The following is a 24,048-nucleotide window of genomic DNA, read 5'->3' as shown; positions in this document are numbered from 1 at the left end:
ATCCCTCTTTCTACGTGCCTTTCGCTATGCTGAAATATGCGCTAAAATATGCATTTCGATAAATCGAAGATACATGCCTAGCGTTGTAATTCTATATGTTATTTGGGATCCGTTGGACGTAATGCCCTACTCTTTCGTACCTGCTATACGGACCACTATAGTCGAGAGGCACAGTTAAAAACGGTATTCAAAACAGAATAATGGACTGGTCTGAAATCATGCTAACCGCGTGCACATTTTCTTAAGTACTGACAATAAACGGCCTCATCTATGCCTCGAAAGAGATTGGCGCAACAAGAGCGTTTGCCTGGCACGGCGATGCTTAGCGGAGAATATTCTCTCCCGGGGTGGTAAGGTACAGACATATTGAAGGTAGACAAACGTTACGTGGTCACCTTACTTCGGATGTTCTCTTGTTTTTTTTCGTGAGAGCCGTTGGGTTGTGATGCAATTGGTGGGAAGGGAAAGCATATATATTAATGCAACAGGTAAGAGAACAGACGAAAACCAATGCCCGGGTCATGGAGAGAGAGAGAGAGAGGGAGAAAGGATGGAACTGGATGCAATTTAGATCGAGCTTGAAAAAACTGAGCGCCCAATGACTGGTATAAATCCAAATGGAAAGTCATAAACCGCTTCTCGAATCTCAATACGACACCGTCTCGCCCCTCGACATGCATCATCCTCGCATTCGTGGGCGGAAAACCTTTTAAAAGTTATACTTTCAAATTTTCGTGATGCCTGACGCTCGTTACTTGTGTAAAATGGGGCGAAAGACCTGCCTGGCATTCACGTTCTCGATTCGCGGGACCGCTTTCAAAGAATTCCCGCATTTAACGAACGAGAATCTAAATAGGCCTTCCATTTGTATTCATAAAGTCAAAATATGCATACAGGTTTACCTGAAGTTTGCAACGCAATCAACTGTACGGTTTTACGGGGCACGTGAGTGTGAAACGCGAAAAAACTCGAAAGTTTGACATTGTTTTTACCCAGAATTATGATGAAAAAAAAAACGTTCATCATCCAAAGGATAATTAAATGCTAAAGGGCCAAAATATCTCACTCATTGTCAGTGAAGTGGACCTGGGATTGAATAATACCAAGGTGATTAGCAATATGTAAGTACACCGTGCAGAATAATTTCATGAGCTCCATTTTTATGCAAATCACATAGTATAACATTAAGGTGAACAATGGGAATTAAATGGAAAAATGTGGATGCTAAAAATACGACTGAATTGCAATTTGAAGGGAGGTGGAAGGAGTAACCTTAGGGGGTGTGACAAATATTCGTTAAAGTTCCAAGGAAACCAGTGTTACTTATAGAGCATGGGCATCTATGAGGATGTAGGAAAATAATTACAAAGAAGCGTCATCTAACTTGGAGAAAATGACCCAAGAGGAGCTTACCCAAGCTATCAACGGAAAATATTTCGGTTCTAGGTATCATCTTTTTGCGTTCACGGGTCCCTTCAACGGTAGGTAATGTGTTCCAACGATGATTGTTCTTTTAAGTTGTTAGGTTGCCTCTTCAAGCACTGATGCGATGGATTAGAATGAAGAGCTTATTTCCCTAGATAAGCAAGTGCTATGCATTGAAAAACATCAACCGCGAGAAATGTGCAAATGGCGCGCAATATATCCATGAGCGTAAGCACTTACCAGCATTCCTATAAGCACAATAGCACAAGGAAATGAACAGAAACGAATATGATGAATGAAGCGATTGCTTTGAGGGGGAAAATAGTAATCTAATAAGAATGTTCTCGTGGAGAGTTTATCAAACTCAAGAGTAAATACTCGGAATTTGTTGAAAAATAAGGGTTACGATAATGTTTTAATCCGAGATAGAGGCTAGGAAATTAGGGCCTGCGTTGCATTAAGGAAAATAATTCCCGGCACGAAAAAAAATAGTGTAGGAAAATTAAATCGTGACCAAATGAATGTCTTCGGTATAAAATAGTCCACCTCCGCAATCGTATTGACCGGTAAAAAAAAAGAATTCGTAACGTGAATTGCTATACCGGAAGCCGGTATGCACGAGCTGCCCAGTAGCAGGTTATTTTCCAACGAATGCCACGAGGAAGTTCATTGGTTTTAAATCCAGCCCACATGGCCTAATTGCCGTCGAAATTAGTTCAAATTGCCGTGGATTTGAACGCATACGACTTCTTTTCACGATTGGTGAATGCAGGAAGGTGCAGGTATGCCCAATGCTCAACAAAAAAAACCTGGGATTGCCTTTAGAAAGAATTTATTGCTGGGATTCTGGCGTGATCTCCATGATTAAGAAGTCGCGAAGAGGTTAAGGTTGAGAGGGTGTCTTTTCTGACATATACCTTTCTCTCCAACTCCTCATTCCCTTTCTTTTACAATCCCACGTTCGTGCTTATGCTGGCCATAGACATTCTTTGAAAACAAACTCAAACATGTTCTCCCATATCCTCAATTTCCGTGCTTTTCTCAACGTATCGACCAAAAACTCAGCAACCACGGATATACCTAAGCACTCTTTGAGGGAACGAATAACTCAATCTAACCGCTAGTAATTTTAAATTTTCGTGCTATAGTGTATTATTATATTATTTTACAGAGTACCATTATTGTGTATTTATATATAGTGAGTGTTTTCCTAGGCCTCTACATTTCATATGATGTAAGTATCTTGGAGTGAAGGTCTTGAGAAGATTGAATGATTTTTTTCCCAAAGTTTCGGTTTATTTTTAAACCGTCATCAGAGCTTAAAATGAAAATGGATATATAATTTTGGCATGTAGACGTTAGTTTATAATAATGTTTTTGACAATAATATATAGTATAATGAAAAAAGAAATTCAGTTCTAAATTAAAAAAGAGGAAACTAGGATATTGGCTATTATACTAGGATATTGACCTTTTCTGCGATGTTTTTTTACGCTTAATAAGATAATAAAACGTATGGTTACCTATCAATTTTGATTAAAGTAATATGAAATTGTGCCTCTGAGGAAGCGCCGAAGCTGAATTTTAAAATTTGAGCTACAGAAAAATGTAGAAAAGGTCATTTTACATACATAGCCCGTAAATTTCAAGATGACTGCGTTGGCTTCACTGATGAGTAATTCGTCACGAAAAATGTGAGGTCGGACGGGAGGTGACGCGTTCCCCTTAAAAAATTACTTTCACTATCGATCAAACAGACCACTTCATTTCCACTCCTCCTTTCCCTCCCTCGACACTTTCCAATAACCGCTGAATCGCACCCCCACTTAAGATTTCGAGCCAAACCTCAACGTCATGCTTTAATCGTTCCGCGACGCGACGGTGCGGTGGCGTGAATAGCGGTTTGGGGCGGAAGGCGGAAGAAGTTTCCTTCCTCGACTACGGAATGCCGGCACTGGTTGGAATCAGGCCCTCGGGACCAGCATTAAAAATCCCTCCATTACAGGTGACGGACGCAAGAGTTGACGTCACGCAGGGAAAAGAGTATGAGCGGAAGGTTGGGGTTGGAATAAAAAGAGGGGGCGGTCTGGGAAGATCTTCGTTTCCTCTTTGCGTTGCATTGTTTCATCAGAGAATCGTTCGATTGGGATGGCGATTGAACGGAAAAACTTTGAAGGACGTAAAATACAGGTTTTATTGATTAATGGTATACAATTTGTGAGCCTATACCCTTTACTCATCTTCATCTACATACTCCTGCCATTTACGAATAAAAAGGAAATGCTCTAAAGAAATTACGGCTAGAATTTATTCGAGTCTTTTATCGTGGGGGGAATAATGAATTCCCATAACCTACCCGCTCGGCATAATATATCTCCTAATTTATCGTTTCTGTCAGACCTAGAAATATTATGGGGCTCTAATATGATGATCTCCGTGTCGCTCTTACAGATATCCATTATCAATTGCTCAAGCAATCTTTGCCCAGCACGAAACTAGATAACACTCTGCGAGCCAATTCTACGGTGTTTGGCAGAGGGCGATTAATCACCGGCATTCAATAGATACTCCTAACGCGTACTGTATGGTTATGAAAAATATCAATAAAAATAAAATTTAAACAATTGTGAAGGTGTCGCAAGCCTCCATTAACCACGCATAACTCCATATAAAAAATACTATAACATAAATACACTTCAGTAGCTGCAGTTAAAATTGACAAACGGAAGATAGGTAATTAACATATCAATTCATGCGAGGTTAAAATCACGAAAACAGTTAACAGAGAATAAATAAGCGAGAGATCACGAAGTAGGGCTCATAACTGAAATACACAAACAACAGTGAAGAGTGGCTAGGCAAACTATATAGCAACTTCTGGGGTAAAGTCATGAAAGTAATTATATTAAAATTATTAAACCATGCCTATGCCGATGTACTCGAGGGTGCAGTGCAACTCTTGCTAAGAACATTTCACGTTCCATGAAAAAGAGGCCATTGGAAATTGGAGCGAACGTTTACTTTCCTTTCACCCCATGCTACAGGTAAGAAAGCACCTATCGACTGTTTGAAAATAAATTGAAAATGTGGTCTTAAAATTGATTTTTTTGTCCATAAAAGTAAGAGAAATATAAGTACAACCTTGTATCTTAACAACTCAAATTGGTATAACTAAGGAGTTAAAACTAGAAAAGATCATATTACAGACGTTACAATCATGTCAACTAAGCTGGTTCATTGCAAGTTACAATACAAGTAACTCATCAGTAGGTAGTAGGCGAAGAAAAATTTACCAACCCCTGAATTAAGATATTATCAGGGAAAAAAATAATCTCTCTTGCGATCAATTGAGCTATCAAAAGTACTTTAAAATTTATTTCATGATTGAAAGCGAGTATGAGTTTCATTCGTGGAATATTTTGGGTATAAATATACAAGTGCATGCGTGAGAACGGCTTAAAGTAGTTCTCAAGTCTTGTCAAGACTATAGGATCGTCGCTCTGAGTCAGAGAAAGGAAATATGTAGCCGTTTCTTCAGCTAAAATTTAGTTACTGAGATTGGGGTTTCAAAAATGAATTATGAACCCGGGAATGTACAGAGAGACGAGATGAAATGATCCATTCATTTTCTCAGAGCGTGTTAGAGGATAAGTTGGAATATTTCAGTCGTCCCCCGGGTTTTCAAACTAACTCGGCCATCGGTGACGGAGCAGACACGAACTCGAGCCGCCCCGGCTCTAACAGGTACGGACGCATTGATTTTCCCCTTTTGGAAGTGCCAAATGGCCCCGATTCTGCGCCGCAGATTAAGGAAAAGGAGGAATTGCACACTCCGAACAAGTCTGGGGCTTAAAATGCTTCCAGATTCGTTTGGTAAAAGTTATGGCTTCCAAACGTCAGCATACACCAAAGGAGCGAACGAGAGAGACTATATCAGCTACGCAACATTCCTCGCGTGAAATATTTTCCATCAGTATCAAATTTCAGAAGCACTTTTGAAGAATATCAATTTTCAACAGCGTTGCGTAGGTCTAAACGCAACAGAGTTACAGGGATTTTACCTTAGGAAAATGAATAACAATTTGGAAGCAAATGCGGATGGAATTATTTTTTTTTCGATCATTGATTCACGTAAGATGTTACTTGAAATCTTAAATGATTAAATCTAAGGCATATAGTGTGATGGATTGCTAGTTCGTGGTCTATACATTACAGCATAGTTTTACTCAATATAGAGTATGTGGTCCATATTATTTACTCTATATATAGTGTATTTACTCTATAGTGTACAGTCTACATTATATAGTATAATATATACACATAAATAGGAATTGCTATAAAGAAATTACGCCTAGCATTTATTCAAGTCTTTTGTCGTGTGGGGGAAAAATGAATTCCCAAAACCTACCCGCTTAATATGTCATAATGTGTCTCGCTATAATTTATTGTTTCCATCAGGCCTAGAAATGTAGTGGGGTTCTAATATGATGTTTTCCGTATCGCTCTTAAAGATATCCATTCTCAATTGCTCAAGAAATCTAAGCCTATAACCTAGCTACATAGTATAATAATTACACTGAGTAAGGTATTTTGAATATTTCGCATCAGATTGTCCTTCGGATAATGAATATTTTTTAAAGAATTTATTTTAGAAATCTGGAAAAATAAACTTGACCAAGCGGGAATATGAAATGAAATTTGCCCCCCTTTGCCCCATTTGAAATGTCCCCCCACTACCACTGTATTAGAGTACAAGATTGCATATTAGATTACTATAAAGTACATACAAGATTACTATGAAGTAATAACTCTTGGGTAAGTAATATGACACTTTTGGTGACATATAGCAGAAAGAAAAGGAATTAATACCATAAATAGAGCTATAATCCAATCAACAGAAAAAATATAGTGTTTTGTACTTTTAACCTGTAGGATACGTTACAATTCAACGTTAAACTTTTCTTTTTGACAAAGCTAGGGACTTAGGATAAATTAATTGATAGGATATAGGAAACAAAAAGCAAAAAAGAACTTGTATAAAATGTCGCAAGCAGTGGACTAGAATAAACGGGAATACTTAAAAATTACAAAAAGCAAAACTATTAGAAGAAAGAAAGGAAACACGAGCCGCAAGATCGAGACAATCGTTGCGCTTTAAATTTATAATCGCGGCTTGAAAGAGGGAAGCGGCTTCAGTTTTGCCTTCGCTATACAAGGCCGGTGAGTCACTACCGCGTCGAAATAGATTGATACAGATTGGCACCCTGAGGGTTAGAGTCCGCGCGAAGTGCAGCACCTGATTTCCACATGTCACGCCGCGGCGTCGAATTCGCAGCAACCCTTAATTAAGCTCTGGATCGCATCCGAGAACATAGCGCACCGGCGGGGACGTGGTCGTGAGCTTCCGAACGAATCCATTCCCCCGCGGAGAGAGGTCTCCCAATTATGAGATGCGCTCGCGGATAAAACAAACGACGACGTCGAAGCGCACACGTGTTCGCTTTCGACGCGTGGGATCCCTGGTTCTTAGCAGTCATGCTGCGAAGGCCCACAGGCAGTACCCGGGGGGAAAGAAATCTGCGAATCGATGTAGCAAAAGCGCGAGCCAGGAAGTCAGGTAGAGGTTCTGGCAATTTTGAATTCCATGACTTATCCAAGCATCGTTGGACGCGATTGAATTTTAACAGATTCCTGATGTACATCACTTAGTAGAGGCATCCAAAGGTTGGAAGAATTTCAATTTGCAGCAGCTTTACAATACGTTTATGATTGGTTACCGAGTTGATTCCGCGTCGACTAATTTTTGGTGGACGGCAGTTTCGGGTGCGTTCCAGCTCCCGTCGTTTTTGGACCCGAAGACGGGTATTGGAACGCGCCCGAAAGTGTCGTCCACCAAAAATTAGTCGACGCGGAATTAACCCGTAAATCAATCATCAATTTAATCACCGCAGAAGCCTCCGAAAAAAGCTTTACATAAGCCTGAACACTACATTGCTAGGGGGATATTACCTTAGGAATATGAAAATCAATTTGGAAGAAAATGAGGATGGCATTCATTTAGCTCGATCATTGATTCACTGAAGATGTCACAGTTCCTCTTTAATTATTACTCATGGTGTATATAGGTAGCGCCTACCCATACCAAGATACAGGCGTGTAAAATTAATAAATTCATGCTCCAGGCGGGAGCAGTCCATTTCACACGATTTTATGGGCGATATTAATGTTTTCATATATTTATAACTAAAGTTCTAAAAAATATTCATCATCCTATGGATAACTTGATGTTTAACGCCCGAAATACGTCACTCGTCACTGAGTGATGCAACGCCAAGGTAGATTTATGAGAGTGGATAAAGGGTAGAGATCACACAGAACTAAGTTACAGTCGTGAGAAATTCATACATTCAGGGCAAGAGGGGCAGTTCATTTCCCATTCTCGTCTGGTCGAGTTTTTCTCAGTTTTATCATAAAAATTCTTTAAAAAATCATTCAAGGGACAATTTAATGGGAAATGGACAAAATAACTAACTCGGTGGTGTGGACCTTAGAATAACATCAAAGTTATTACCAATATGTACGTACACCATGGAGAATAATTTCAGGATGTCTAGTTGTACATAAATCATATAGTATAACACAGAGGTGAAAAATGATAATCAAATAGAAAAGTGTGGATCGTACGAATACGAATAAATTGCAATTTCAAGCGACGCAAAAGGTAAGAAACTGTAAATAAAAAAATTCGCGATCACTATAAAAAATGTAGAAATATACTCGGATGAATACCATCGGATAGTATCACCAAACGGAAGTCTGTGACGGAATTCACACGTCACGCGAGACTACTTTTTGCATTTTAAAAAGGACCGTTCCGAAAAAGAACGCTCCCGTTCGAACCAGTACAGCAGCCCATTCTGACCAGACTAGTGTTTTTTTCAGTGCACCAAACTTTCTTCGAAAAACGTCCGCCACGACATTAGCCGACAGCAGTTCCTCTCTTTAAGGAAGCCATCATTCGAAAAATTCCATTTTATAACGTCTCGCCAACGGAAATTCGTTTATTTTTTCCCCGTTTCCCTCACTCCGTGCCTTCATAGCAACAAGGAATACGCAACAATCGAACGGTAACACACGGTGCTGCGCGACAATTTTTTGCTTCGTTCTCGGACGTTCCTGGAGAAAGCGCTCAATGAGTTGCGAACGAGACTTCATTTTTCGTGAAGACCTCGAGTCTTTTTTTTCCTTCTTCTTCTCCGCAGAAGGCGACTTCTGGATTACGTGGCAAACTCTTGCTTTTACTTTCACCGCGGCTTTCCTAACGTACGTTACGCTTAAATTTCGTAATAGAACGACAGATTTAAAAACCAACTTCCATCGCGCGAAGTATTGAAGGAAGTCATTTCTTTTTTTCGTAGCATCCCGCAAGCAGTGGAGAAGCCAGAACACAATTACAGCTTGAAAGGTATCAAAAAGTTTTAGTCTCAAATGTGTGGTAGAATATCGTTATTAAGAGACGCACAAATATGAATTTATTATTTAAATCAATAATAAAGAGGAAGTGCATTCTTTTAAATAAATTACTTTAATTACTTACATATTTGGCCTTAAAAGCAACTCGAAAATAGTAATAAAAGTAAGATAACGCTGAAGTAACTATGGAAGGAACATTAAACTGTGTGGTACTGTGGTGTACATTAAACTGTGGTGTTAAACACTGTTTATCATTGACAAAACAATGTCTTACATAACAATCAAAATCTAAACAAAACGATACATAGAAAAATATCACGGAAAATAAAATTAGAGGCTTAAAGATTATCAGCCCGATCAGCCCATTAAATAACGAATTGGAGTTCACTAGAAATTGAAGCACATAGCCTACAAATTGATTGGAAGGTGAGTTACGCACAGCAAGTTTGTCAGACGTATCTAAAGTGAAATTGAACTCGCATACCAGTTAGAAGGCTGGGAATACCAATGGCAAGCTTCAATTCAGACCTAGAAAGTTGCACAGGCTTATTTGAAAGCGCATCTGGGGACCGCTTAACTTTTGAGAGTCATCCAACTGTGTCAACCAACAACTCCGATGAATAATCCAATGAATATCGAAGATACAGACGAGAGGTACTCTCAACACTTATTGCAGCATAAAAGAAAGAAGTTTTACAATTTTCCTTGCCTTTTATTTGTAAATACGAGGCTGGTGTTACAAATTACACAAAAACGTTGTGAATGCCGACAAAAATTCAGGAGATAATTTTTAAAAAGAGCTTTGCAATTCATGTGAGTTATTGAAAATGGCAACACAAAACTAATATTTTTTTTGTTCTGTAAATAAGAGAATAATTTGTAGTCAAAAGGATTTTAATGCAAGAATCAACCCAAAAGTTCTTTTTTTATATAAAAATAAATACTGAGGGCCACATTAATTTCATTGTAAGCATATTTAAAACTCTCATAAAAGCATTTCATTGAACTGATCATACTCGCTTCGCCTGAAAATTTTAGGCCACTTTTCGGAATCTTCGAGTTCAAATTACGTCGGTGTTTTGAAAGCAAATACATGCTCTTAATTATCGGAGGAGATAGCAATGAGAAAAATAATTCTTGAAGATGGCTATTTTTCCATCCTCAGTCCCGGGACATACCTACCATTACTTTTGGTCTGATTTAATTTTTTCTGATTAATTAGATGTTAATAAAAACAGCATCAGCGAATTATGTGAATCGTGCTTCTACATGATGCTGTAATCTGTCAGGAAACACTTAACTATTTGCAATAATAATATTTCTCATAGCCAAGCGAGAAAAAATTCAAACGTCCATGTATTGTATACAAAAGACCAGGACCGAGGAGGTTAAGATCAATCACCAGAATATCTAAAAAGAAATATCCTATAAGTTCACCCAGTTCTGAATTATCCATGGAAACAGTTTTTGGTTTCTGCCTTCATGGGCAGACGTTTAATATCTAAACATCTTTAAAATAATTCTAAAACGCGGGGAATCCTCATAGCAAAGACGATGACAATGATGAGAACACCGGAGATATTGAGATTCTAAGATTAAAATCGAAAGCAGCGAATCCATCACTCATGGAATGCAATGATAGGGAAACGCCTAACGTCTTCTATCTCGCTTGATTTCCGCGAATGACATCTCAAAATGTTGGCAACGAAATAAGCCTGCATAATTGACACGTGACAGGGCGTCAGGCACAAGCTTCCGCATAGATTGGATGAGAATTAGAATTTAAATGTATGCAAGACCAGATTTTCCAAGTACTTCATCAAAGTAACGCCTGAATAATTACGACTCGCCTACAAGCATTTCGACATGGAAACCGTAATAACATAACACCACGGAGCACCGCCAAATGCCGTGACTTATATGGGGTGATAAGTTTTTAAAATTAACATAATGAAAGAGGAAACATTTTTTTTTATTCTTCTTCAAATAAAAAAACAATTGTAAGTGTCTTAAAGATGAAGTTCACGATCAAAAATACAGTTCATTGTTCACATAAATTAATTGATGAATACTGTTTGTTTGAATTAAAAGGTAATTATTTACGAGTATGGAATACATATCAGGCTTCATAGTCGTTGAAAAAAACGTTAGAAAAACTAATCTCATCTTTATGGATTGTATCAATTTATCGATATTCCAGTTCCTCAAAATGATGTTTGTTGATTGCAACTTCCTCGAAGCTATTACCGCATTCCCTAAGCACATTCATAACTGTGGAGGAACTTACTTCGGGAAAATCAATCGTGGATATCCATATTGGAATAAAGCCACTTTTACTTTCGGAATCCTTACTCCACTCATTCACAATTGACTTCGGCGCATTATGTCATCGTCTGGGTAAAAATGTTAAAATTTTCACTACCTTAAGTACAGCAACTGCAGTGGAGTGGGATGTAGAGGCTGAGGGGGGAGAGGGGGTTAATGGGAGTAATTCATTCATCTTAAACGGCTCCGTTATCGCAAAAGTTCGTTAATTAACATCGTATCCGTGAAGACCTGCAGAGCGATAAGGGAAAATGTCATGGAAAATGAAAATATAAACTTTTTTAGGTTCACTTATATATTAGTGAAACACGACTCGGATTTCATGACATCTATGTTTGGAAATAAATTCGCGTTTTAATAATGGAAAGTGAAAGAATAAAATTTTGCTACGTTCACTTGAATATTTAAATAGGCACGACCCGGGCTGGTTAGAATAATTACATCTTCAAGTTATTCATCTCATTACCTGAAGATATAACTATGTTATGAAACCCGGGTCGTGCTTTTTCAAATACCTATATAAGTGAATCTAACAAAGTTAATTTTTTTCATCTTCCAAAATGGAAAGGTTTCACATAGTTAAGCCTGAAATCATCAGTTTTAATAGGGAAAATGTTGTTCCCATTCCAAAGTTTTAAGATTATACTACCCCATCCATAAACTCATAGACCTATAAACACGAGAAGAATGCACAAAGACGGGATTCATGAGCGACGGGTCGCCGAGGTGCCTCCAGGGCGTTCTTACTCAAAGGTCTGCAAAGGAAAGGATTCTCAAGACATCGCGAGCGCTGGGAGAAAGAGAGAGTGTTGGGAAACCAAGAAAATTTCGCGTCGAGGCCGAGGGAGCATCACGACGCCATTATAAAACGCAACGTGGGCTCATTAGAGGAGGAAAAAAAACATTAAACCGGCATCATCTTCGATTTTACGCTCCCGGAATAGGCGTTCTAGCGGTTCGTGGGAAACTTTAATTAAAATTCCCGCTGCGCATACCCGGTGGCATATGGGCAGGACCAAGCGTGTACCGACGTTCTCTGGGATAACAAGGGATCTGGATCTTTGCAGTGGAGCTTGCGCGAAATGGGGTCTAAGCTTACGGCGGACACATTTGCTGACTATCTAACAGCATCAGTAACAGCTTGCATCCAGAGTTGTCGCAATGAGTAGGACCCGCAAAACATCCCAGAAAATGTTCGACAGAGATTCACCGAAGAAATTTATAAGCGAACCACCAGGGAACTGTTGGATGAAGGAGGTTGGGCCTAGATGAAAAACTTAAAGAGACTTCTGGCATACGTTGCTGCGAGAAAGCTTTGCTTTCAACGACGACATCCTTCGATATTCACTCACTCACTCGCTCAGTGATTCAATCCGGGCGTAGGTTGGTTTAGATCAGCGGTTTCCGACCTTTTTAGATATTGCCATAGACTAAACCATAGACGTGTGATATCGCACATTTCTGGTTGGTATGGCAGTTCATTACTCTGGGCCATGTCGAACTTCGAGGATTTTGGTTAAGGAGCGTCCGAAATCTTCACACAGATTGTTGAATCTCAGATATTAGGTCTTATTATTTATTAATAAAAATAAAATTAGGGTATAAAGAACGTAGAAATTTCAAACGATGCATTCTTAACTAAAGGTCTTTACATAAATTTGAATCAACTAAGGCGCTATTTTTCGTATCGTACAGCTACTACTCAGTACGTAATACCTATGCGAGATATGAAGCTACATTTACCATCACTCTACGCTATACTACACCATACACGAGTCCTTTACTTTGTCACACAGACATTTGTATCTGAAGTCGGTTGACAGGCAGTCTCTGAAAGTCTTGTTGCCCTTAATTTTATTTAGACACATACACGTCGCCATTAGAGACATTATATATTTTTTCCGATTTCCGAACTTTAATTTTATTAAAAAATTAGAGTTCAGACCCCGTTTTTATGTACGTCAGGAAGTAGAAGGCAACAAGTAGAGCTTAGATTGAAAGTTTAAAAAAATAACATTGATTTCGTATCTCGGAGGTAGCTTTCGCGACCCATAAGCAGATGGAGTGCATAGGCTTGTCGGGGTTGCCCCGCTTCGTGATCGCGGTTGACGCCAACGCTTCCTCTCCAATGCGTCCGGAAGACTAGTCGCTGCCCCGCCAACCTAATCTGCATTTATGCCTTCAAGAAGCGGGATAGGAATGGGGGTAAAGGTGAGGCGGGAGATTATCGATCTTCCGAGAAGAAAGTGCTGGAAGCCAAGCGCTCCTGGCTGATCTTGCGTCCTTGTGCCTTTCGATTCCATCAGAAGGGAAGTTAAACTTAGTCTTAGGGAAGATTCCCGAAGAGCGGACGTGTAGCTTTGAATGTTCCTAGGCGAAGGTTCTCCTGCTCAGAGCTGAAATACCGGGTTACCATAAAAGAATGGTGCGGTTTCGAGCATGGCTTAAATGAAAACAGAATTACTTAAAGGAAGTGTTTGTTTTATTTTTCGAATTCGTCATCCCAAACAGTTTTTTTTACATAATTAATAAATTTTAACATGTGCGCCCCAAGTTGCTAGACAAATGACTAAAAGACACTCAACTTCTGCCCGAACATGAGTTAACATTGCTTCGTTGATGATTCTCGTTCCATTATTAATCCTGTTCATTAAGTGATTTAGATCGCGATTATTTTGTCTTTAATAACAAATGTGTGAGATCTGGTATCTTCATATGAATTACTTGAACCGCACCATACGTGTGTAGATGTATACAATTATACACAATAGTATGAATGTATACAATTGTTCACGATCTTGAAGTATATTTATGGGGTGTATTGCCATTTTCCTGCGTCCAGGGCTCACATTCGACCCCCGAAAGGGATTCACAAAAGAAATATCAGCTCTAAATGAAGCCTATTATGACAGTATCGTCAAGTAAATATTTAACAAAAATCAATTAAAATAAAAACAATTAATGAATGCGTTTTCTAACTTATCCTAGTAGAATTCTAACTAATTTTTACTTAAAACAGTTGATGTGAAAATAATCGAATCCGATCGGAAACGAAATTACTTGGTGGAAAATTCCCAGTCTCTTATATCAAACTGAATGCTGTAATCAACTTTAATATGGTATTTAAGACAGCGAGCGAGTCTCAAAAATTATTTGGGTGAATATTGCAAATCGAATCTCTGATATTATTGGCACACTCGCGGAGAAACTGTGTTACGCCCGGACTCCTCAATAGAATATAGCTCTAAAACTTCGTTTCAGAGAAAAATAACTTCTATACAATGCATCGCCCCGCGTTTGAAAGATAGAAAAAAAACACAAAGATAACTCCCACTTCTACGTTCTCAATAAAGTGGGACATAGCTTATTCCAAGGTTCTTTACAAACCTACCTTCATTCCCCGCATACCATGGAATATCGATTTTTTTCGTCGTCCAAGTCCCAACTCGGATACGCTGGTACCGCGCTCACTATGTTTGCAACACCCCGGAACCTCGCTTATCACATTAAAGCTTCGTGACGTAAATTAACTAACCTACCCGCCACCATTATTCGAGTCGGCACGACATAGATGAAGGGAGGAAAAAAACGTATAGGATGTATGGGGGGAGAGGGTTTGTTTGTCCATTTCCTTCTGTGTCATAAGCCTTATTGCAAGGGCACACGCGGTGGAAATCAACACGGCATCGTACGGACGAGAGAAATTTTTTCTTCCAGCATCCCTCCGTGAAAGTGAAGGTTCGCATATAAAAGGATCCGCTATTCATGTTTGGGAAAGCGATTCCAAGAGGGCGAGCTCTTTAGCCGTTCCGTGAAGGGAGGTGGAGGGGGGGGGGGGAGTAGAAGGGGGGAGGGGTGGGGGATTGTTGCTTCTCGCGATCTGCCAGCGGAGAGAAGACTGTCCTCGCCTTCCCACGGACAAGCTATCTGGCATCTAGCCATTTATCTATGGAGCCATCTAATCTGAACCATTCAAATCTAGAATTATTATACTACTTATGCTACTCTGAGTGAAAGTGAACAGTTCCTTCAAAGATTGGTCTCCGGAAGACTAAGATTTAATTTCTTCCATTCAATGTTTGGCAATTTTATCCACACAATTTAATATCTATCTGCATAATTTAGGTTATCTAGAAATAATACAGTGATAGTAATATCACATAATTTAGCCATCTTTCTAAGAGGTATCTAATCTGAACCTTTCAAAACTAGAATTATCATACTATGCCATACTGAGTGAAAGTTAACGGTTGCTTCGAATATTGGCCAGCGGAAGACAAAAATCTAATATTTTTTCATTTCAACGTTTGGAAATTTTATCTATGCATAATAAATACTACGATCAAGCATAGAGCATAGTAAGAAATAAGGATAAGGTTTTTCAACTCACAAAAGCTAACAAAGAAATTATAACCTTGAAATTTAACCATAATTAATAAAAAAACACCCATAAAAAATAAATAGCATACCAAACAACGGGTGTCAATAAGATTAGCGATTAAAAAAATGACAAGCTAGATCTATTTTCAATCTCCCATACGTTGTGTTCAATCAATCAATTTTGAAGGAATATTAAGGTAAAACATAGCATCAGTTTTGAAGTCTAAGAGATATCTATTACATATTTCCCATTTTATTCAACGTTTATCTATGATAATAATCGTGCAATAACAAAATAACGAAACCAAAGCAAAATTTGTATCTCCTCCCGACCAAAATAAGAAGCTAAAATTGTTTAGTGGCGCGAAAGAACCGAGCTTTCGTCACACGGCCTATTCAATTCCGAATCCATTTTTATTGAGTCAGACCAGCATATTTTAATGACCTTAATGGAAAATACAGTTTTCACAATATTTTTAGATAGAAGAAACACTAAAAATTGAGTTTTGATGGGGGCGTAGACAATAACGATTGGTTATAGCAAAACCATAACTGAAGACATGTTTTTAAAATTCACGGTCAACATTACCGTCTACTATTTAAGACAGGAAGATGCATCATGCAATATTTTTACTATCACCTCCACTCTTTCACATTTTCTGAGTGAATGTACAAATTTTAGAAAGGCTAAGCAGACGTGCTAAGTAAAAAAAACCTTTTTTTAAGGTTACTAACATGAATGTAAGAATTATGCATCACGTCCACATAATATATATATATAATTCCCGTTCAAGTGCCGAGTTTTATTTTTACGCTGAATCAATGTGGCTTTCAACGTAGAATACAACCCTTTCCCTATCCACCCCGCAGAAAGTTGTTCTGCAACGCGGCAGTTGAAGGACCAAAAACAATAAAAATAAGTCGAAAATTAAAGACCCGTGCACTTGCGACAGAAGGTGCTCGTGCGGTCGGTATCCCTGCGGCGCGACTGAGTTCCCGGTGCGAGGAGGAAGACGGTCGAGTGTTGGGGTGCGTGATTGCGCGGGTGAAGGATGAATAATGAAAGGGGGAAATCGTCATTTCTTTCGTATGAAATACAAAGAGAGGATGGGCGCACGCCTCGGGAGGCAAACGCGGATGCCGCATGCAGCCACCGAGCATACCTCTCTCTCTCTCCTCCATCATTACACAATGCAAAAGGGTTACTAGCCCATGGACGATGGGAAAATGCGGAGTCTGGCTGCAGGAAGGAGAATGGGGAATGATTTAAGTAATCCTCTTAGAGTTTATCATATTGAAAAAGATCTTCGTGCTATTTACATATTGCTTAACCCTTAGCTGCTTCGGGGAGAAATTTAATCATAAAATATAATAAAAATACTTTGTTCTATTCCACCCTTAATTATAAATAGTAGATTTAATAGGTGATGATAGACCTGATGATAGCATGATATGCAAAAACCCGGGTCGCACTAATTAAAATAAAGTGTGGAATATAACAAAGCATTTTTTTAAATTTTATGATGAAGCAGTTCCACAAAGTAACGCCGGAGACCGTGTCTTACATGAGAAATTAAATCTCAAGACTTCTAATTGAAAAAATGAAATTTTCAACCGAATCATAATTATTGTGGCAGCTACATATTTCAGCATTAAACTTTACAGCACAAAATAACACGCAGTTCAAATCTATCCTGAGTAGAGCTGAAAATGTATACATTTTTTATGTTAAATAGACGCAACATTGGGTGTTAATAAGTTAAATTGGCCGAACCGTGAATATGAAAACTCAAGAAAAGCATCTCTTTCAGAGTAACAACTGTAAAAGGACGTCGCTGGACTTATAATTAATTGTCATTGGTTCAGAAATGCTAAAATATTTCCTAAGACAACCTGAAGGAAGGAGATTGCTTTGTCCTCCGACAGTCAATGCACTATCTTAAGTTCTCTAAGATCGATTGATGATTGGTGTAAGCTATCTGTGATTGGTGGAATATTTCAGCTATAGATATGGTGAAGTTAGACCTTTTTTAGTAGAAGCGAACATGAATTACTGCCTAGAAGTCAGGGAGATCTATCCTAAATTTATAACATCCTTCAAAACCTCAAACCAATGTTTCCATTGAATATAACTTTCTGTAAAGGAACAAGGGAAAAAACGATACCTTCAACACTGGCTCGCAAACAATATTTTACTTTGGTGAATCAAAGACGCCGAAAGCGATATCAGGTCTGTATAAGTAATTTTCTCATGCAGACAAGACCTCCAGTTCCCACGACGCATTTGAAAATTTCTTTCTCCATATATTTCCGAATATTTTGCGCGAAACTTTTCATTTTGTCATAAAAATAAAAAATGAAGACCATTCTTGGAGACTAAAATCTTGAGCAGCAATATGAAAAGTGCACAAATAAGAGAAGAAAACCCATTGAACGGACAACAGCGTGTCCTCCTCTCCAATCACCCCTAACTTTTATGTCTGAACACACAACCACCAAATGCTTCACCAAACCATCGGCTTCCTCACACGCAGCGCAAACAAATGTCTCCGACAGACTCTCAGACGGAAGAATTCTGCGGTTCCGCGCAATTTCCCCAACGGCAAACAATGCCAACGGTATTTGCATCCGTTTTGCCGGAGGACCGAGTGACGCCATCGGTACTTATTCGAAAAATATCCGCCAATCGCATTGGACGGCGATCTCTCGACGATAAGTGCCCACAGAATAATACCGGATTGGCGTCGCGAAGTGTGGACACGGAGCGGTACGAAGACTATTGTAAGCAAAGAGGGATGTGATGGGAAGTGGTTGAAGCAGGCGGTAATCATCAAAGCGTGAGATTATTACCACTGAATACCGATTTGCTGACGGATATACATACATACAATGCTCATTAAATCTCAAATACTCAAAACAATAAATAATATATCGTACATGATAGCCACTTACAATTTTTCGAGAAATTCCATCCAGATTACTTTCAATAATCAAATTAGATATTATTTGGCAAAATGAATAATGTATCATGAATTATAAACATTTACAATTGTCGAGAAATTTCATCCAGATTACTTCCAAGTATTAAATTAGTCATTTTTATCAAAATTATTAGAACCATGGAGATAACCACCATCATCTTTCGCATTAAGTTAATAAACTAGAATCGGCTACATTAATTTTGGATAGCTTTTTTTGATTTGGGATCACTGTGCTCCGGTAGTCAGGCTCGTTGGCCTATCCTGCAAAAAATAAGTGCATTTAAACCCTTGTTCTATGATAAAATTTCATCAATAAAAGCAACGTATCCTGGAATAAAAATATTTAAATAGTTTTTCCATATGTACTTAATGGTTTATAGCGATTTTGAGACGTGGTAGTTTAGTGGATAGAACGCTTGGCTTCTGATCAATGGGTCCCCGGTTCATATCACGGGTGAAGCCTTTGGAAAACTTCAAATAAAATCTACTAAGCGCGAGATGGCCCAGGGAAAGGAACTGGCCCCACCTACCCTAGATGTGTGAAATTCTCACGCCAGTAGCTTAGTTCGGGATGAGCTCTACTCTCACGTATTCAAGCCAAACTTCGGCTGGAATCATTGAGTGAGTGAGTGACATGATAAAACGCTTCGCCACGAGGCCCACAGCTAAGACCTCGCACCAGGTATTAGTTCCCTTCTTATAAAGTAATTGGATTTAAAAGATGAGTGATGAGTGTAATGGCTTGAGCAATGGATTGTGATTTTAAACACAAATTAAAACCAAATGAGGGGAGAACTATGCTCAAATAGTAAAACTAAATTCATTCAATGAATTTTTAATTAAATTCTCATCCAAGCTCAGATAATGTGAATGAAATCCAGGGATTTTCTATTTATTTCCCGCAAATCTGTGGAACTGCCCAGACTAAGGCAATTGAGAGGAATCACACCAATTGCTGGCGCCGAAGAAGCTTTCTCAACTCATTTTCTCCGCAGCGTGTAGTTCTAATTCACTCAATTTCCCTGCTTCCTCTAATTCAAAACGCTCTGGCATGATCTGAGTTCCACATAGGTATTAAAAATATCCGTCATAAAGGCAAAATATTCATAATCTTGTTCGTTGCATAGCGTAGCCGAAGGCGAAAGAAGCACTTGAGTATGAAATCCCCTACTATCCAACGGAAGTTTTCGATCGAGATGAAACCGAAGAAAATATCGTTCGATGCCTTTAAAAGGATAATGAAATCCATTTTTTAAATTTTAATCACCATCCATAATGTGTATCAATTAAAGTATTCATGAGTGCAGTTACCATTAGGGAAGATGCTTATTCACAACATTCTTGAAATACTGAAATAAAACAGGAACGTACACTAAAATACTAGAGAAATGTGTAGTAATGAAAAGGGAATTGCTTTTACTTATTTATTTCTCTCCCCATTAAGAATCTTTAGAAGTTTCAATCTAAGAATAAAAACGCATGAAGTACCATGAAGAAACAGTAAGGAAAAATACAGCAAAATTATAAATAAATTTAATTATTAAAACGATGTAAAATAAAACAAAAGAAATTCCAGCGCCTACCTCCATGCCATAGGGTGGTGCAATGAAAAAATGGAAGGGAATGTTTATCGGAAAATGAGAGACAATCAATGGGAAAAAATCGCATTATAGGAGACTTGGTACACACCCTGTGAGATCGTAGAGGACATCCTGCTATTTGCCAGTCGAGACGGAGGCAAAAAAGCGGAAATAACGCATCGCTCACGGAGAGCACGCGAGCAGAGGACGAGCGGGAGGCGCAATGGCGAAAAAAAGGGAAAAGATAGCATCGGTCCGGCCGAGGGGGGAGGAGACGACTTTCACTCACCCAGCAAATACGCTCATTACGCATGTCGTTAACATTTAGAAATATCAGGTGGCGTAACGTTTTTTTACGCCTCCTATAGAAGGCCCTACCGTCAAGGCCTATCACGATCCTATCAAGAAGTGAAAGAACCAAAGTCGCCAATACACAAGCGAACTGTTCAATAGCTTTAAGTGGACGTAAAACCAGACATGATTATTTATTTGTAATATTCGCCAGGAAATTTTTCATAAATCTGCAAAATGTAGGGTCCATAACTTTGCTAGAAATATTCAGATGCATTAAGATCAATAGGGAGTTTAACCTTCTAATACCGAATGTTTATCTAGCCTATGGCCTTCTTATTTTGCTTAACTCAAGCGATCAATAAATTAGCAAGTGAAAAATGGGGAGTTACCCTCAGTAAAGAAACACAGGTTTTATCTCTCAACGTTTTTTAAACCTAACGAGGCTATCTACTAAGAATAAGTTCTCATGTTTAGAGATAAAGAAGTTGAGCAATAAAACTCCGTTCCCTTAAGTTAATATTGAAAGTAAAAAAAAAACTTTGTAACGACGGACAGTGTCTCTTTGCTATAAAAAAACCTTCGAAAACAAAAAAACGGCGGAGTGTAGGACGTAGATAACTAATATGCTACTTAAAATTAAGGAAAACGAAATATATTCTCATGACCTGGTTTTCATGGGAAATCGCCAATTCCTACTTATTTTCACCGAGACAAGTTTCGTGAAATAAAAAGGGAGATTGGCGTTATTCCAGAAGCAGGAAGTCCAGCTGGATTAAAAGTCAGCATCTAAGATTCGCCAACAATAGACGCCCCACGATTTACCTCTCACATGCTGGGAATACGGGAATTTGTGCATTCTCAGGATTCTTGGATCATTGACGGGAAGAAATATTACTCTCGAATGATGGAAAAATATAAGAATTATTTAGAACAATTTTCGTAACATTTAAAAACCACCTAATCAATTACGCTATAATCGGTCAGTTAATTTGAAATAATTGAAAAAATGACAAGCTAATGCACAATTATATATATGAAATTATAACTTTAGATAAAACAAATTAATCCAGCGTTCATAGTGTTAACTTATTTTCATAGCTTGCTTGAATTTGGATATGCATGCTTATAAGTGATTAAAAGTCGTTATATAAGTATTATAACACACGCGAATGCTAAATAACCCAAACAGTGTCATTCAAAGAAGCATATTATTCCGTTATAATGTAATGTATGCCACAAATTTCCTTATGGAGCCCCGTGTGGAATTGATTTCTGGGGAAAATATGTGAAAGTACTACCGCTTGAATGGTAGCGAAACTGATACCATGGTGATTTTGCACGGCAAATTTCATTTGGTAAGCCGTCGAAATACATTAACTGCAGAATAATTGCATACACCCTTTTAAATATTTCAGTGGGTTCAATCAATATATGTATATTTGTAAGCCTGGTTGCTGGAAATGGAGTAATGATGGATGAAGGAAACCTGATGAAGATGAAGTTAAGGTAACAGCTACCTTCTCAGCTGTTAATCCTGGGGACATCCGCAGATTAGTAAGCGGCAACCTGGCTGACTGAACGAGGTGTCACGGCGCGTGTACCAAGAATTATGACGCAAGAACCACTAGAACGTCCCACGACCTAAATAATACCTCGACCAGAAAGAAATAAGCAATGGTTCCAGTCATAAGGCTGCCTTTAGCAATGTTTCACGAACAGATTTTATTTCAAATCAATCCACACGAAAGTGAAAGCAGAAAATAATATTCTCGTTCGTTCCTAAAGTTCTACACGCACCCGTCGAATGGGGTTCTAAAAATACAGTCTGTTCTTAAACTGAAAATTTCTGAACGCCCCTAACGATTGTGGGAAAAGCATCGGTAAAAAAGGGGAAAAAGATCAAGATTAATGCTTCTCGATGATTTATGTCGCAAAACCGAACCTGTACTGAGATGAAAGAAGAAATCAGCTATTACGGTGGGCGCATGGCTGCAATATAAAGGCTCTTGGGCATCAGAGAATGACCGTCCGATTAGTTTCAAAACGTATGACTTAAATCCCAGAGTTCTAAAGGAAAATGTCAAATGGGGCTCAAATGATCAAAATGTTTATTTATTAAAAATAAATCTTAGAACAATTCCTCATTATTGAGGAAAAGGTACGGGAAATTGTGGATTAAGGCCAAGAAGCCCATTACTACTTGATGACATAAGAAGCACGAAGGGAATTAAAACATGTACAGTATTAAACCGACAAGAAATAAAATGGGGCATATGGGCCCAAAAATAGGTGGTTGACTCTCTAAGGATAATTAACTTAGGAATATTAACTTCTGACTTCGATCCCTGTCTTTCGCTAAGGTATGACTTCAGAGAGTCAATCTTACCTGCAAAAACTCGCTCGTTGAAATCTCCACGTCTTTTCGCCAGTCGAAGTCTCCGCACACTCTCCGGGACTTTCCTTCTCCACTCCGTAACGAGTCGAAACACGGTATAAAATAGAACAACCAAAAATCACTCGTTCCACAATATCAGCCGAGTCAGGTTTCTTCCTAGTCTTCCCTCCTTTTCAATTGATCAAAGCCTTCTTCGCTTATCTGTAACTCCTCTTGGAAACCTCTTCGCCACACCGAATCCGAATAAAACACTTTCACACTCGTCGGTTCCACTCGCGGCTCAAAACCGCCAAGGGCGCAACACTCAAACAAACCGTCCGAAGAGTCCGTGTAGGGGGCTTCACAGTCCACCAAGAGCCGCGGAGCACCGTGGCGGCCAACATCAGCTACCTCTCTGAGACCAACTCGACTCGACAAGGAGTTCTCTCTCTCACTTTGGGTCGCCTCCCCTCCCAATATCTATCTCCCCCTCCCCCTGCGCTCCCCCCTCTTCCTTCCCCGGCCGGCCTTCCATCCCTCCCTCCCAGATATTACCCCAACCCCTCTTCCCAAGCCTCTCTCTCTCCCTCCCTCCCCCTCAACCGGGGCTGGCCAATGTCTTTTGAGCCGTCTTGGCCTTGGTAGAGCATCCAGGGCTTCCCCCTTACTAGATACTCAACGCTCCTCATCCCAATCTCCCCTTCGAGTTTTAATATTTCCCCCCTCCATATCCGAGCCTTCTTCTCTTTCACGCGCACACACGCACTCAATCACGCACTCCCCGCACGCACGTACACTCTCTTTTTCCGCCCCCTCCCTCCGCAGAGTCCCCCCACACCTTTTTTCCCCTCTCCCTGCCTTGTTTCCCCTCCCACAGTCTCCCCCCTCCTTTCACTTTCTCCCATTCACTCTCCTCCTCCTCCTCCTCCTTTGCAGGCTGCCACGGCGTCCTCGTTTCCCCAACCGACCTTATTCGCGGCGGGCGGCGGCGGGCCACACACTGGCGCTTGCAGCCACCGCGCCCCCGCCGCCGCCCGCCGACGTCCCAGCGCACTCCTTTGTCTCCCAATCCCCGGGCAAACCAATGTCCGCAACATTTAGTCGATTTTTCGGATTGCAAAAATTCGGGAAGGAGACGTTGAGGGAGTGGGAGATTAGGAAGGTTGACTGGCTTCTTGGGGAGTCTAGCGGCACCAGTGCCATTAGCGTCATGCAG

General features: G+C 39.5%; 1 protein-coding gene across 2 annotated transcripts in view; it reads right to left on the bottom strand.

Annotated features, from left to right (window-relative positions):
* LOC124156313 overlaps positions 1-23,266 on the bottom strand; it is a 224,297-nt gene extending 201,031 nt beyond the window's left edge. For both annotated transcript variants that reach the window (XM_046530790.1, XM_046530788.1), the window contains exon 1: positions 22,845-23,266. The gene's annotated coding sequence lies outside the window, so the exon portion shown is untranslated. The remainder of the gene's footprint in view (positions 1-22,844) is intronic.
* Positions 23,267-24,048: the final 782 nt, after the last annotated feature.

The sequence above is a fragment of the Ischnura elegans genome, chromosome 3, assembly GCF_921293095.1.
Source record: "Ischnura elegans chromosome 3, ioIscEleg1.1, whole genome shotgun sequence".
Classification (NCBI taxonomy): domain Eukaryota; kingdom Metazoa; phylum Arthropoda; class Insecta; order Odonata; family Coenagrionidae; genus Ischnura; species Ischnura elegans.
Note: the sequence above shows the minus strand (reverse complement) of the source record. Positions and strands in the feature narration are given on the sequence as shown.